Source organism: Ostrinia furnacalis, unplaced genomic scaffold, assembly GCF_004193835.3.
Source record: "Ostrinia furnacalis isolate ACB-3 unplaced genomic scaffold, ASM419383v2 OfSCF0780, whole genome shotgun sequence".
Taxonomy (NCBI): domain Eukaryota; kingdom Metazoa; phylum Arthropoda; class Insecta; order Lepidoptera; family Crambidae; genus Ostrinia; species Ostrinia furnacalis.
The window spans coordinates 1,985,413-2,000,691 of record NW_021131019.1 but is presented as its reverse complement, the minus strand read 5'-3'; positions in this window follow the sequence as shown (position 1 = coordinate 2,000,691).

Below are 15,279 nucleotides of genomic sequence, written 5' to 3'. Positions count from 1 at the left end.
TGACCACAGCAGTAATATTAATGCTACTCCCTTCGTAGTACGAGTTCAGGGCAGTGTTACCGTAGTCACTCGTCGTAGTCGCTACACATGCTACGCGTTTCCGTAGCGTCGTAGTAGGCAGGGAAGCTAATTGCTTGTCACTTAGGCAAACATTATACTTGACATCAATGTCAATTTGCTACCAAAAAAATACATTAATTATGATGAATAATATTGTAACTTTAATTTTCACGTTGCGCTATCCAAAAAGGTCCCTATAAATCGCCTTATTTCTGTTATACCTACTATTGTCATACGATCTCTTTAATGAATTAATCTCTATTAAACGTTTCCTACACAGCTTCATACGTCTTGAATATCATAAGCTCACTAATTACCTTCCTATACATATTAACCAAAAGCCTTATCCGCTGACAGCCGCGTAATAATGTAATTAACTCCACCTCTGTTTAATTAAACGAGCTAAATTAATATAAAATTTGCTAGATCGTAATGCGAACTATGCGCGCTATTCGGGTACCAGCCGGCAACTGAATAAATATGTGCCGAAGCTACGTACAGGCATGCGAAAGTTTCAGAGAGCGGCGCTTCTAACAATATCTGGGCGTTTGAAAGTAATACAGAATAGAACAATGGCTGAGTACATGCGTTCGCTAATGTAGCACGCAGGTACGAGGCATTTCATTGCAGTGTTGCCAGTCGGGTCTAGTCAGAAATTACCATAGAAATATAAAAAAGTAACCTTTTTGAATAAAAAGTAACCTTCATACGGGGGGGGGGGGGGGGGCGGGGGTTGGGTGGGGTTGTTCATGGGGGGAAAATGAATACAATTGATCATCTAAATTCGAAAAGGAACCAGTCGTATAAAAACGTTTCATGGATTTGCGTTTTATTATCAAAAAACATTCGCTAAAACTCATTTTTTTAAACAAATAATAAATCAAATTCAAGTTTAAATGCACTTTATGACATAATTTTTAAATTGTCACTATTAATATTTTTTACTGAATAACCTGTAAAAGTTAATTCTACAATTTCTGAAAAATCACCTAAAAGTAACCTTTTCATTAGTGTAACCTAAAAGTAGCCACTGCAGTTCAAAAGTAACCTAAAAGGTTACAAAAGTAACCTTCNCTGCAGTTCAAAAGTAACCTAAAAGGTTACAAAAGTAACCTTCTGGCAACACTGTTTCATTGTAAAGATAGGGACGAGCTGGCTGGGGCCGGGCCGGGGCTCACCTGAGCAGACCCGTAGGCGCGTCACGGCGCACACAGGCGCGTCGCTGTGCACAGGCCCGCACACAGCGGTGCGGCCAACAATGAAGGCTGAGCTTGGCCTAGAGCGCGCACACACGCGCGTTTAGAGCCCCAGCTCGGCACTGGCGGGCGAACCTTCCCGCCGAGAGGTCTCGCGCTCACCCGCGCCGCCCGCCTTCGCGAACCACTTGTTGAATCTTCAGACTTTCACACCACATCTCAACTCGAACCGAGACGCGCGCGACTTCTGCTTTTCTCATTTTTTTTTCTTTCACACTGTTCTTTCCGAACCACCTGTGATGCCTACTCTTAGCTCTGCCTTCTTCCCACCCCTGAATACGCTTCGCCCTGTCTTCCTGGTGTTATTGTTGTTACGGACGACTAAATGATGCGAGCTCGCGGTTAACTTGTTGTAACTTTTGAAATATTTAAAAACTGTTGTTAAATACTCGTATCTGTGTTATCTGTGCCTCTACCATGAGTTTACCTACCGAGCATCTCGCTATCGAGGGCGTAAAAAAATGTATGGCAAATTGTACAGCGCCTCTAGCGGTTAGTAGCTGAACCACAGCAAAACTAAAAACACTACCATGAGTTCATCTCAAATCATTAGGTAAAAAACCTATCTAAATGAATACGATAGCGACTAAAGTTTTTATTAAGTTTCATACAAATAACTTACCATGAGTTGCAATTTTCAAAGATGTCATCGAAAAATACCTTAGCTGTCACAGTAACGTAACTCACTGGCTTATTGACGTGTGAAAAGCAAAATAAAATTGTGGTTTTAGGTCATTTTAGGTGTTTTCTTTATTAAATTATGTCGGAAAGAAGTTTATTACGATGGAACATGTTATCAGCATGTGGGCAGACCTCCCACTAGGTGGACCGACGATCTGGTGAAGGTCGCGGGAAGAACCTGGATGCGGGCACATTGTGGAGATCCTTGGGGGAGGGAGAGGATGCTGCGTTTCCCAGAGATATGCGAGGGAATTGTGTCGTGCGAAGATGTCTAGCTGTGCTGTGAAAATGTGTGCGGGTTTCCACCAAAGCTGTGCGAGGAAAATGTATCGTACGAGGATGTGTAGCAGAGATTTGAAAATGCTCATTAGTGTTGTACAGCCTGAGCCTTTTCTACCAGAGATGTGCTGACCGAGGCGAGGTAAATGAAGCGATTCTATTGGTTCTTTACAAACACATCCTTCGCTACGCATCCTCGCACATCTCTGGTGGAAACGCAGCCTTACGAGATCATGATAGAAAGCTAATCCGACAATGAATATGTATTTTCATAAGTTGAAATTTACTTTTGTTTTTAATCAGTCTGTGTATTATGTATTAGGTTTTGTGAAATAAATAGTCAATAAAAATTAATCATTTTATTTTCAACTAGCTTTTGCCCGCGGCTTCGTCCGCGTGAAATTTAGTTTGTCACAGATCGTCATAATTATAGCCTATATGTTAATCTGGGTTATAAACAATAATACTGTAAAGTTTCATCAAAATCCGTTCAGTAGTTTTTGCGTGAAAGAGTAACAAACATCCAGACATCCAAACTTTCGCATTTTTAATATTAAGTAGGATATTAGTAGGATATGTATTTACTTAATTATTATTACTGACGAGATTGCTACCATGTATGTTTAGTGACCATGAAAGATTAAAACAATATAATGTATTTAATTAATTATAATATCTTAAGTTTTACAATAATAAGGTAGGTATATCCATCCAGTTACCCTAGGTCTTTATTATGGATTTAATTTACAAGTAGTTATTTACAAGCACTCTGCTCTAAATCCTTTGGCTTCAGGGAAGAACCTGGACCGCCACCAGTCCAGTGTTCCCTTGGCAGCTCTGTGTATGCGAGTTGCCTTCTTCTTGCTGTTTAAAGTCACTCCACACCTTAACAAATAAACATTACAAATAATAATGACGAAATAAGATAAAAGCAATCAAAATGAATAAAGTAGTAGGTATTTATACACACTTTTCTCAATTTCTCAGTAGTTTTCGTGTCGCCGGTGGCATCAGCATTTCACGTTCGCGTGTCCGTTAGTTCCACCCACCGTTGACTATTGTTGGCTCTTTCTTGGGGCCCTTCAGTGGGCATACTCAGATCGCCATATCTATAGAAAAACAACTTTATTGTATCTAGAAAATATAAATCTAGCACTCATATTACTGAATTTTAGCTAGGCACGTGGAAGTTATGCTGGAAAGGTTGTATTTCTCCAAAAAAACCAGCTCAAAATTATTCGTTTAATTTCGAAATTCCTCCACTACATAGTATGTTTATTTTTACTTAACTTACCTTTCCATAAATTCTACAATCGGTTTAAACGGATAGGCGCAGGTTCTCATTTTCCTATCGTGGTTAAAATCCAATTTTTTGTGGAAAATTATTCATCAATAATCCTTCAACAAAACATGTTTTGTTATCTGTTGTCATGACAACAGCTGCGTCAAAGTCGCAATGACAAGAAATAAACAATACAAATTTAAAATCATCATGTTATTTCAGCTTTAAGCACTGTTCTAGGACACTTAAATTTTGCTGTGTTATTTTTGACATTTTCGTTATTTCCTACTCTATCTTTTCTATATAGTTAGAAAGGAGCGGCATTCGTTCTTTCATTCATCCATTCATAGAGTGTGAAGTTGGATACGTTAACATGCTTACCAACATGACATCACAAAACCATCGAATTATCGCTAGCGAGTGAAGTATACGGTAATTGAACTCATGGTATGATTTTAATGCAAACTTCATCGATCCACGTTTAAACTCTATCGACTGTAGTATACGAATACAAGTTTTCGATGGCAACTCATGGTAGAGGCACTGTTGACTACTTTACTTGTAATAAATGTTTGTATCCGTTTCTGTATTTAAATAAATATTCTACGGCGCTGTAACGCAGTTGTGGCGTGAAGTGCTCCTGATTTCTTGGTAAGTTTTAGAATTAACTTTTTAAATGGCTATTTTATTATTATTAAGTAATTTTGCTTCATAAAGAAACTGTGTGATTATTTAAGATGTTTCGGATTTTATAGCACCAGGGGTGTTTAAATTATGGTACAACTTGAAATATTTAATAATGATGTCGCTTATGATAATTTCGGCCCGCATGACGATTGCTGAAACGAAAGCTTTTATAATGATAAAATATTTAAGTACAAAATGTTCAATTATGAATGAATGTAAGTAGCTTGATAGGTATAACAAAATGACTGTTAAATTATGAATTAAAATTAATAACCTTTTTCAAAAAGCTTTCAGAATGCTAAATTTAGTAAAGAGATTTCAAGTAAAATAAATTTAGAGAGTTATAAAACCTTTTCAAAGAACGCAGGAGTGAGCATTCCCAAACTAAATAAAGTACGCTTGTTTTCCGAGGAATTGTCCAAATGCTAGGAATGTCTTTCGGAGAATTCAAGCATATGCTGGAAAATGTTCCTTTTGTGGAAAACCTGTGTTATTAACCCGTAACGTTTGACATAAATATTTTTTTTGTAAAAGAATAGGCTAGTTGCCTAAAAAATTTTTTTTAGTCCGTAATGTTTAATATCAAAAAATATTGGACACGTATAATTTTATTTGTCAATCTAACAAATAATTAATNTTGACCCAGGCAACATCCCCATTAAGGATAAAATTTGTTTTTCTATTCAAAAATAAATTGAATTCACTCTTTCATTACTAAATTTAAGGACTAGCTCATTTAGACATTTTTGGTTTTATTAACAACCATTTTACCACCAAAGTTTTAACATAATTATTCTATAGTAAAAATTAAATAGGTAATAGTCGCTCTTAAAATGGATAAAGTTCTTGGTGTAAGCGATTTGCTTAATTTCATTTCCCAACAAAGAAAACATTAAGTACTTATTCTATTTAAAATATTAAACTGTATTTTTTCGTTATACTTATATCGGGTCACCCATGATCGATTTGGATTCTTTTGCGTATTTCGAGGTCTGGCTAGAATCAGTGTTTAATGGACCACAAAGTAACTTGATGGGGCCGAATCTGATGTATTCTGGCAATTCGACGGTGGCTTGTCAGGTCATACGTACATTATAGCAAGAGGGGTTTCCTAAAATACATGTGAAGGGTTGGGTTCTATAGTTGGGAGTATGCAAGAAAAAAAAAATGGAGACTTGTTATCTAATAAAGAAACGCAATGAATAGGCAAATATACAGACGATAGATGTCCGTGTGATGAAGTATAAGCTAAGTTACTGCAAATATAATAATCAGATTTACACAAGTCTTGTAGTAGTATACTAAAGGTACAGCTAATTTCACGAAAAAAATCGGTTTGTAAAAAGAATAATTATAGGAAATGACGTGCCAATTAAATCGTCAGCAGCGAACATTTGTTATTAACGACTCCTATTAATACGTACCGTCACAGAAAGAAGTAATTTTAAAAGAAGTTATTTTACGACTTTGAAAACACACACATACTTAATTTTGATTTAACTGAAGACCGAATAACTTGCAATACATGGAAGCAATTTATTTTAATTGGTCATTACTTTTGTTGTATAATTTATGTTTATGTCTCAACTTGACGACAGATTGAGTGTTTGATGTCATCGTAAACCAACAATAGGTCTTAGTTAACGATGTAAAGCTTAGATCGAGCTTGTGTCAAACTTTATGAGCCGCGATAGGAGTCTAACAAAGCTCCATCGAACGGCTTAAAAGCTTAATGATATACCTACCGAAGCACGGAATCGTATTTCTTTTCCAATAAAGACAATATTAGATTGGATGAAAGTAAAATTGCCGTAAGATAAAATGACCTGAATCTAAAATGTGTGCCTTAAAACATATACCCAGATCATAAATTTCACTAACTGTCTAGAAGCCAGCCGAAAGATATGAATGAGCGGTTTTTGGTGTAGTCAAGATGTGAAATCTAGAAAATGGCTCCTGTCTGTGATTTATTCGAGTCCTAAATTAATATACTCGGCGAAAGGATTTGTAGCATCTGTTAGTACTTTACTGAGGTAAGTTAGGTAAAGGTACGAGAGTGCTGGAATATATACTGCTGAGAGTGGTATACTGCGTGTGTTGATTCAATTTAAAGTTAGATTATAAAGTCAATGTAGCGCCTTAAGACAAAATTAATTACACTTAAGCAAAAACGCTGAAATTGAAAATTGAGTAAAAACGCTGAAATTTCTTAATCCAGTGTGTTTAATTTTCAACCAAAGAAAGTTGGACTGTAATAAAAAAAACAACAATACTGAGAACATCCTCCTTCTTTTGAAGGCAGTCATAAATAATAAAACATGGGTCAGAATTGATGAGATATCCTATTATTTTTGCCCTGTTGGGTATAATAATCATCAAGCCATCGCCATACCCACGATGAAAGATATAGTTTTACGAGTGCTCGTGCTTTGGCCCTCAGCCCGCACTTGCCTGTTGCGCTAAAGGTTCGGACAAACCAACGCGATCACAGCGCGATCAGCCGGCGTGCAGCGATGGCGATCAATGCATTTAGGTCTGGTCGCCATCGCTGCACGCCGGCTGATCGCGCTGTGATCGCGTTGGTTTGTCCGAACCCTTACACATGTATAAGTAGGGTTGCCATATTTATAGCAAAAAAATCTAATACATTTTTTATCGGTTAGGTACTTTGTAATAAACTGGCTTTACTCTTCGAACTCTATAAACTCTTCACCTTGAGTTGACTGACTGGAGCAGACCACAGAGATTTTCAACATGATTATTTTTCTTCTTCTGTCTGTAGTTAGGATTGTAAAAACAATAGCCACAGCCCATTAACTGGGTTTTAGTTTAAATATGTTTGCTAATTACAGGTATACACAACAATTTCCGAAACATTGCAGCCTAAGTGCCTCTATCAAAAAACCAGCATGGCTTAACGTGCCCTCCTAAGCTCAGAATCTTATTTTTTGTCCAAAATTTAGCTCTACTAGACTTTTCATCACACGGCTCTGACAACCCTTACCCAAGTGGGAAGGATCGGTACGGTTAGCATATGACTACCATATATTTGTGTCACAACGAAAGAGCGCTGGGACGCGGGGACGTAGAGTTCACAAATATCATTTTTTCGTGCGTAAATATAAGCACTTTTTGTTTCGCGTACATTTTAGCGGTTGACTTACTACACTTTTTCAGGAGGATTCAGAAAATTTACTGATGTCGTTCTTTTGCGGTAATCTTCATTACACGATTATGAATAGTTTTTACATACAGAACAAAATTTCAAAACGGTTCGATGCGTACTTACTGATTTCTAAAAATGTCGATTTAGTTTAGAAAATTGAAAATGTGATTATTACAAACCCACAGAAAGAATAAATATTTCCAAGTCACAGTGTCATAAATCCTTAATTTTATTCTTAGTTTTAATTTGCCATGCCAGTGACACCAATGGCAAAAAGTAGATTTTTGTTTGGTGACTATCGTACCCAAAATACTTGCGCATTACTTTGTACACAAAGGGCCATTTGGATTCCTTTATTTTTTTAAAGCTAAGGCTATTGAATTTTCAGCCTCACAATTACAGGGTACCAGAATTCATAAATCTTTGAACGCGGCAAAATTGTCCACTTGCCATAAATATTAAATGGTGAGAAGGGAGGGCCACATGGGGCCCAAATTTACCAAACAATCATGATTTATAAGACCCACCATGGTGCAATGTACCAGAAACAATTTACGGATAAATCCTGTAAATAAAAGCAGAAGAGTTAATAGGGAAATTGTAATTTCCTTGTGTGAGTTGTTTAGTCGTTGCTGATATGGAGCTGTCAAGTGATCATGACAGATATTCTTATAGTTACAACTAGGCGGAAACGGACGCAGCTTAGGTATGACATGAGCATAGTACGATGATTTCGTAGTATGTCTTCTTCTTGGTCGCTACACTCTTGCCAGAGTGGTCGTGGTCGTCACGCCCGGTCCGGTGGCAAGCCTCACAATCCGTCGCCATTCCTCCCGCACTGCAGCCTTTCTTGTGCACTCGTGGAGTAGACCATTGAGTGCGGTTTTGACCTGGTCAGTCCAGCGCATGGGTGACCTGCCGCGCGAGTGCGCGCATGTAAAAAATGGTTCTAAAATTATTTAAGACTACATGTTGTGTATGGGTGACCACTGACCATACAATAATTTCATGGTTTGAAGAATTGGCTTGTGCTTTCTAAACGTCATTCAGGTCCATTTTTGGAAAATTCTGTGTGGGAATGGTAAAATGTTAACACAGAAGTATTTTACAGAGCGTACAAGACAACTCGAATAGAAATTACATAGCACGAAATCCCACATTTCGTGTAGGTATACTTCAAATTAAAGACATGTTTCCACCACCGCAGTCTCCATTCGCCGCCCCTTTGCACAGTTAATAGGGCGTAACTTGATCAGTTATAGAACTTTACACAAACCACACACTATAGTCATCCGCGGAAATATCAGACAGCTATTATTCTCTGTTAACATTTTAGTACCGAAAACTTTCCTACTTTTGACAAAGCAACTTTATAATAACCTTGTGGCACACCTTCCAAAGTAGCAGACACTAAAAGCCACGTCTACTATGAAATTCACAATACGTTGAGCTACACCCGATGAAGTAACAACAGCCTCTCTAAGAGGAGTTGATCGAAACTTGCCGAAAACCACTACAAAATATGCAGACAGCCTGTCTAACTTTCCAGTTTTGTCGAGCACTTGAGACCTAGAGATGGAGCTAAGGCAAAATCAATTCTCTATTTATCGAGGAAATGTATGTTATTTCATGAACTTTGTTTATCCACTTATTGCATTTTAGTTAAGCTTTTTACTGTGACCTCATTTTGTATTAAGTTGTGTGTCCGCATCAAATACTCGGAAGGACATTTATCGTATTGTAGTAGATTCTCTTTATAAAATTCTCTCTAGTATAAAATTTTAGTTAGGCAATCTAAAGGGTGGGTGAAGGTGACAAGTATTTTACTCATAGAAGCTGCAACTACACATTTCTCTCCCTTTAAATAACCTAGTCTCAAAACTCATAACAAACATTCATAGTCAACATCAAATAACGGACTTTAGTTTCAGGAAAACCCACTGACACCAGCTCCATCAATTTCAATTCGCTGAAACGACCCCACGTTAGTAAATGACTTGGCGGCTATTCATTAATATTTATTCCTGCAAACCCGAATGTGATTTTGATTCTATTGAATACCATAACGCATGACATGCATTGAATGGTGAAATGGAACATTAGCGCGAAAATCTCATGGTTACATCAGAATAGAGAGGAAAAAATAAACACAAGTTTCATGAATCATAGTAATTGTAATTCAAACTTTCAGAATGTAGACTTCATCAAAATTACATTAAGGGTCTACATAACACTCTAATAACCATTCACCACAACGATCGATTTGAGGATTAAAACAAGAACGTTGGATATTATTGTACAGTCGTCAGCCTTAAACAGTTTTGTAGCAAAATTGCCTCTATTCCAAATACCTAAGGATGACACAGTGTTTAGCACGTATCGTCGTCGTCTGTACGTACAAATTTACTTTGAAGTTACCACAGATTCATCACATAGTCTGTGTGTCTAGTTCATGTGAAGATAATTCTATAAAGGGTTCGAAAGATTGGCTCACGTACTCGATCATCTTTATGTTCAGTTAATCAGATATACGATGGTTCGGTGCACTTTCTCCCAGTTTTCAATCTAATGGAACTGAATTAATTATAATGACCGTCTGCGGCTTTGAAAACTCAAATGGCGTTTTCCAATGTTCCATTATCTGTTCGTTTTCTTTTCAGGGGTTGGTCCTTGTTTTAAAAGATTATGAGAAGCATGCCAAACTTGGCATAGGAAAATGTTTTAAAACGTTTTGATAGAACAAAGCTTTGAAAAAAATGGCGATAAGATATTTAATGGATTTTACATGTTGAAAGAGAAGAAGAGAAAGAAGAAAGAAGTGCTTTCTGCGTACACGAATAAAAATGTGGCGATATTTAATAGAATACAAATAATTTATCATCAAAAGCTACATGGAGTCAAATAAGCATATTTTAATAACCTCACATTGCGACAATTTCTCGTCACAGCGCGTATCTAATCGTTCGTGAGTAAACCTTTTAAAAATAGGTCAAATATACACAAACGTGACCCGCAAAAAATGGGAAGTGCGAAGCCATAGACCATTTCAAACGTAGACTCCAACGTTGATTTGGAAGTCTGATATTTTAATTTCGATTCGATTTTATAGCGATAGAGCTATTGCATGATAAATCAATCAATTCAATTCAGCTATCTGAATCTAAAAACTGATCTAAAAAGACCATTAGGTACTGTCATTTTCTTAGTCTACTAGCTATGAGTTGGTAGCCTTTCAGTCATTTGTTTTTCCCCTTCTGTCATCCCTTAGAGGTCCCTGAAGATATCTTCTAGAAATCTTACCCGTTTCTAAAACTGGATACCCAAAGTGATTTGAATATGCCATTCCCTAACGACTCTTTTGATCCTGATCATAAATCGCACTATACGGTCACTATACATCGTCAGTATCAAACAAAGCTAAAAACTGTGCCTTCTCATTTAATTGTAATAGATGCTTTTTTGTAATTACTTTATAATCTAAAGTTCTGACGCTATACTTTCACATTTTAGACTCCACTCCACAGATCTGTTCTTCGTCTACTTCAATATTTATGTAGCTGTGTGAGAAGGCGTTTTATCGAGTTTTACGCCATGTGTATCGCACAAAATTTAATTATACAGTCGCTGTATGTAATTGGATTCACGATGAAAATAAATTATATCGTGTCAACACGGTTTTTTATTACAGCCGGGTTTGTACTTGACCGCGGTTTCAGGATTGTGCTCCTATTCAGATTTAATTACAACTTCAAACGGAATTGTACTACCCTCAGTATAATCAAGAGACCGCAACTTTAGGTAAAAATGCTGCCACCATGGTGTTGTATGCTTATTTTTACTATTAACTTGCAAATAAACGGTGTCAAGGTGAAAGGACTTTTCAAAATTTCTGCAAACTTTCAGCAGGTTGCTATTATTTTAGCAGCATCGCCTAGTATTTTAAATCGAACTCAGGCATAAATTGAATCATATTGGTGTAAATATGTGCTCTTTATATCTGATAGTACTACTACTGCCCAGGTCAAATCTGACCCGAAATGCGGTAACATCAGCTAATAATAAAGTGGACTACTTTATCTATAGATGTTTGAAATATATTTAGATGGCCATCAACGAATTATTTCTGTCAAATATCGAAGGTAATAAATATTATTATGCTGTCCGTATCTCCCAAATCAGGACTGGGTGGTATTCAGTCAGGAATTTTATAAATATTCCGTAACGTCGTCGAGCCATGGAAAAATGAATAATTTCATCTTATTTGACGGGCATCCACTGAGCATATGATTGCGAAGATATTAAATATTAATTTCACTTGTCCGAGCACGAATCGCGAATTTATTTTAAAGCTTTACATATTTTTGCGTTGGTAATGCAATTCGTATTTTGCGGATACGAAACTGTATACGATTTACAAACAATCCATTATATTTTACATTTTACGCATTTATTAAACCCCATTTAAATGTGATTGACAGCGAAGGGACGTGGACTAAATGATCAATTTTTTCCAACACACTTAGAACTGAACTGAATAATTACTATCCGTAACACAATTTAACACGACGAATTAATAATATGAAAACTCATAAAACTCATTTATATCTGTAAAAAGCACTTTTACATATGTAAGCAGTTCTATATGTAAAATTTCAGCAAGTGTAGACCTGTAACTTCATATTCACATAGATGTACATAAATTCCTAAACGATTTCATATACAAATTGAGATTCGAAAGCTCCAAAAATGTCTTCTGATCGACATTCAAGCTAGTCATTAAAATTTAAAGACCCATTATGTAGTCGGGCAGTTAGTTATAACGGGCATCGCTCACACATGATCCTCGTCCCTTCTATTGTTACATACATAATAACGCGCCGTGCATGAAAAAAGGTCATCCCAAATGTTCCACATTTGTCCCGGGCGCGCCCACCCGGACAGCGGGAGTGTTGGTGAGGTGTCGATAATCCAATATCGATAAAGCTTTGATAACCAGCAGAATTGCTAATAAATAGGACGATTGGATTAACAAAGCTATAAACTAAGCTGGCAGTTTAAACGGTCCTAGTGGTTTTCAACATTTTTGAAACTATATTCGCTTGTCTGAGGGATTTGTAATTAACATAGAATTTAGCTTAACCTTTTGTGTATTTTTTTCTGCGGTAGATTTTATTCATTGTAATCGTTATTAGGTATTTATTTATATAAGCGTTATAACTACTGATTAGGTTCATAATATATCTATCGATAATATCGATGTCTTTGTTAAACTACAAATATTATGGTTCAATGGTTTTGTATCATATTTTTTCTGGAGCACAATATTGGTATGTGGCGACGCCACTACAAACTAGTGACCAACAGATGGCGCTGTTACTACTTCACTATGGCACACTCTGCCGCTCATACAAACCTGCATCGCGGTGACGAAGTTTTCTACCGTGCCAAGTATATATAGACAAACCAAGATGGTGTAAATTGGACCTTGGTCCCCGAGCACAACACCCGTTCGGAAGGAAGCACTAACACCTTAGCTCCCTTATTGTGGTTGAGCATCATATACCACAGGTAGAGTTATCGATAATCTCCTACGCATCGGCAACACTAGCACCAGGCCCATGCCTGGGCCGGTAACTAATGAAAACAGACAACATGAAAATCATTATGCAAGGAAAGGATTGAAATCAGTTTCAGGGTTGCGTACCCAAAAAGGGTTAGCACTATTCTTTGTAAATTAAGCAACTTAGATGTTATTTTATACATGGCATTCACGATCTGAATTCGGATGTAACTAACTCGTAACTAATTTTGACGTTCATAAGTGCCACTTGTGGTCTAAACTGAATAAATATTTTTTGATTTTGATTTTAACAGTATTCACAAACGATGCTTGCTTAAGTAGAGCAGCAAATCGGATGCTCACCATTTAATATAGCGCTGTGATTGGTTTGTGTGTTACCCTGTGCGTCCACTGTTAGAATTATTCATAGTAATGTGTAATTGGGAATTACGGGCGTATGTATTCTGTATGGTTACAACAATCGCTACTCATAAAAATATTTGTAGATATTTTCTTAATTAGAATTAAAAAAGAAAACAAAAATCGTCAATTTAATTTCGGTATTAAAAATAACAAATTACGTTTAAATAATGATTTTCACAAACATCGAAATTACTTAATTATTTCTTTCATCATCATCATCATTTCAGCCATAGGATGTCCACTGCTGAACATAGGCCTCCCTCAATTATTTCTGTACTCCATAACATCCAAGCGATTATAAAAACAAATCGTGTACTTATATTTTTCTTACTGTAATTTAATGATACATTTTTACCAAGTTTTCAATTAACGAGAGCAGTCACCGACGGCGTTATTATTGTCGAAATTACTTGAAGTTTCCAAGAATTTAAGTTATTTTTCTGATAAAAGCAGTCTAGACGAGTAATATAGCTAATAAATGTCATGAGACATTACGAGATTAATTTTAGAATGCGAGATCATTTTAAGGGCATTTCGGCCTGTAGAGACGAGAAAGTACGAGTAGGTACAACAGACGCACATCAATATGAATACTGTCGCATCTTATTAACCGACTTAAAATAAGGGTTCCTTGTTAGGACTACGGAACCCTAAAAAGGAGAGAGAGGAGATCTATGTATTTTGTAGTAAAAAATATTCTCCAATTTATTTTCGACTTTGACATTGGTAAGCAATGAAAGTGTCGTTATAAGATATTCTTAATATTCTGAACATTATTTAATTAAACTAACTCTGTATTCGTAACTGAGTACGTATACCTAATCCTACTGTAAAAAAAACTTCACTAGTATATGTTCTGATAATTATCGTTTCATCAAAAATATTAATTACTTAAAACATCTTCATGATTAGACATGCATTGTGATGTATTTGGATTTAAAATTCGCCACAAGGCACAACAATGCTCGGAGGGAAATTCAAATTGAGTATCATCTACGCAAAAATACAGAATCAAGAGAATATTTTGTTGTTGAAATGAAAATTTATCCAAAAGAGCTTTTAAAAGATCCGACAGCTGCCATTCTGTTGAAACTCTTGGGGGTTGGATTCAAGTTGACAGAATTTCTGATGTATTAAAAAGGTGAAAAAACTTGGAGGTGAAAATACAAATTGAAGTAAGCATCCATGTAAAATATAGTAGGTACTTTTATAAATTAAAGAATATCTATTGTCTTATTTTACGAACTCCACATACGAAAACTTTTGACAACAAGTCGCAGAACAGAGCAGGTATTTGACTACAATTACCTACACCTGATGTTGAGTAAGATGCAGTCTAGCATGGTATGGTACTCGTATGTACCTACCCTGTATGTGCCTATTCATTCTCGCCTTGAAAACTGGCATTTAAAAAACTAATTTTAAGGAGCTTGAGAAAGCTAAATACGATTATGTTAAGTTAATGTAATCAGACCGATTCGCAACTTTTCATTCAGCAAAGCCAAATGGACCCCAAACGGATTGCGTAGGTAAATCAAATCAATTAGACAATACTATTGACTTGACGTGACATTCAGTCCGATAAGGACATAAATGTGCGTGAGAATGTGAGGAGCGTGAATCGTGATACGATATCCGTACAACATCGACAAAACTCATTTTCGTCCTTAGCTTTAAGGGAATAAGAAAAAAATATAAGAATGCTGCTCACTGTACAAATATGTAGGACACTCTCTGCGAGAAAATTAGCTTGAGATTGGAGGGCGTACGTGCAAACAACTCCAATCGACTTTAGTATGTTTATTTGAGCATGCATCGTAACTGTGCGAGGCAGAGATTAACGTTTGTCGATTTGTAAATAATAATTAATTACTGTTTAACCCTA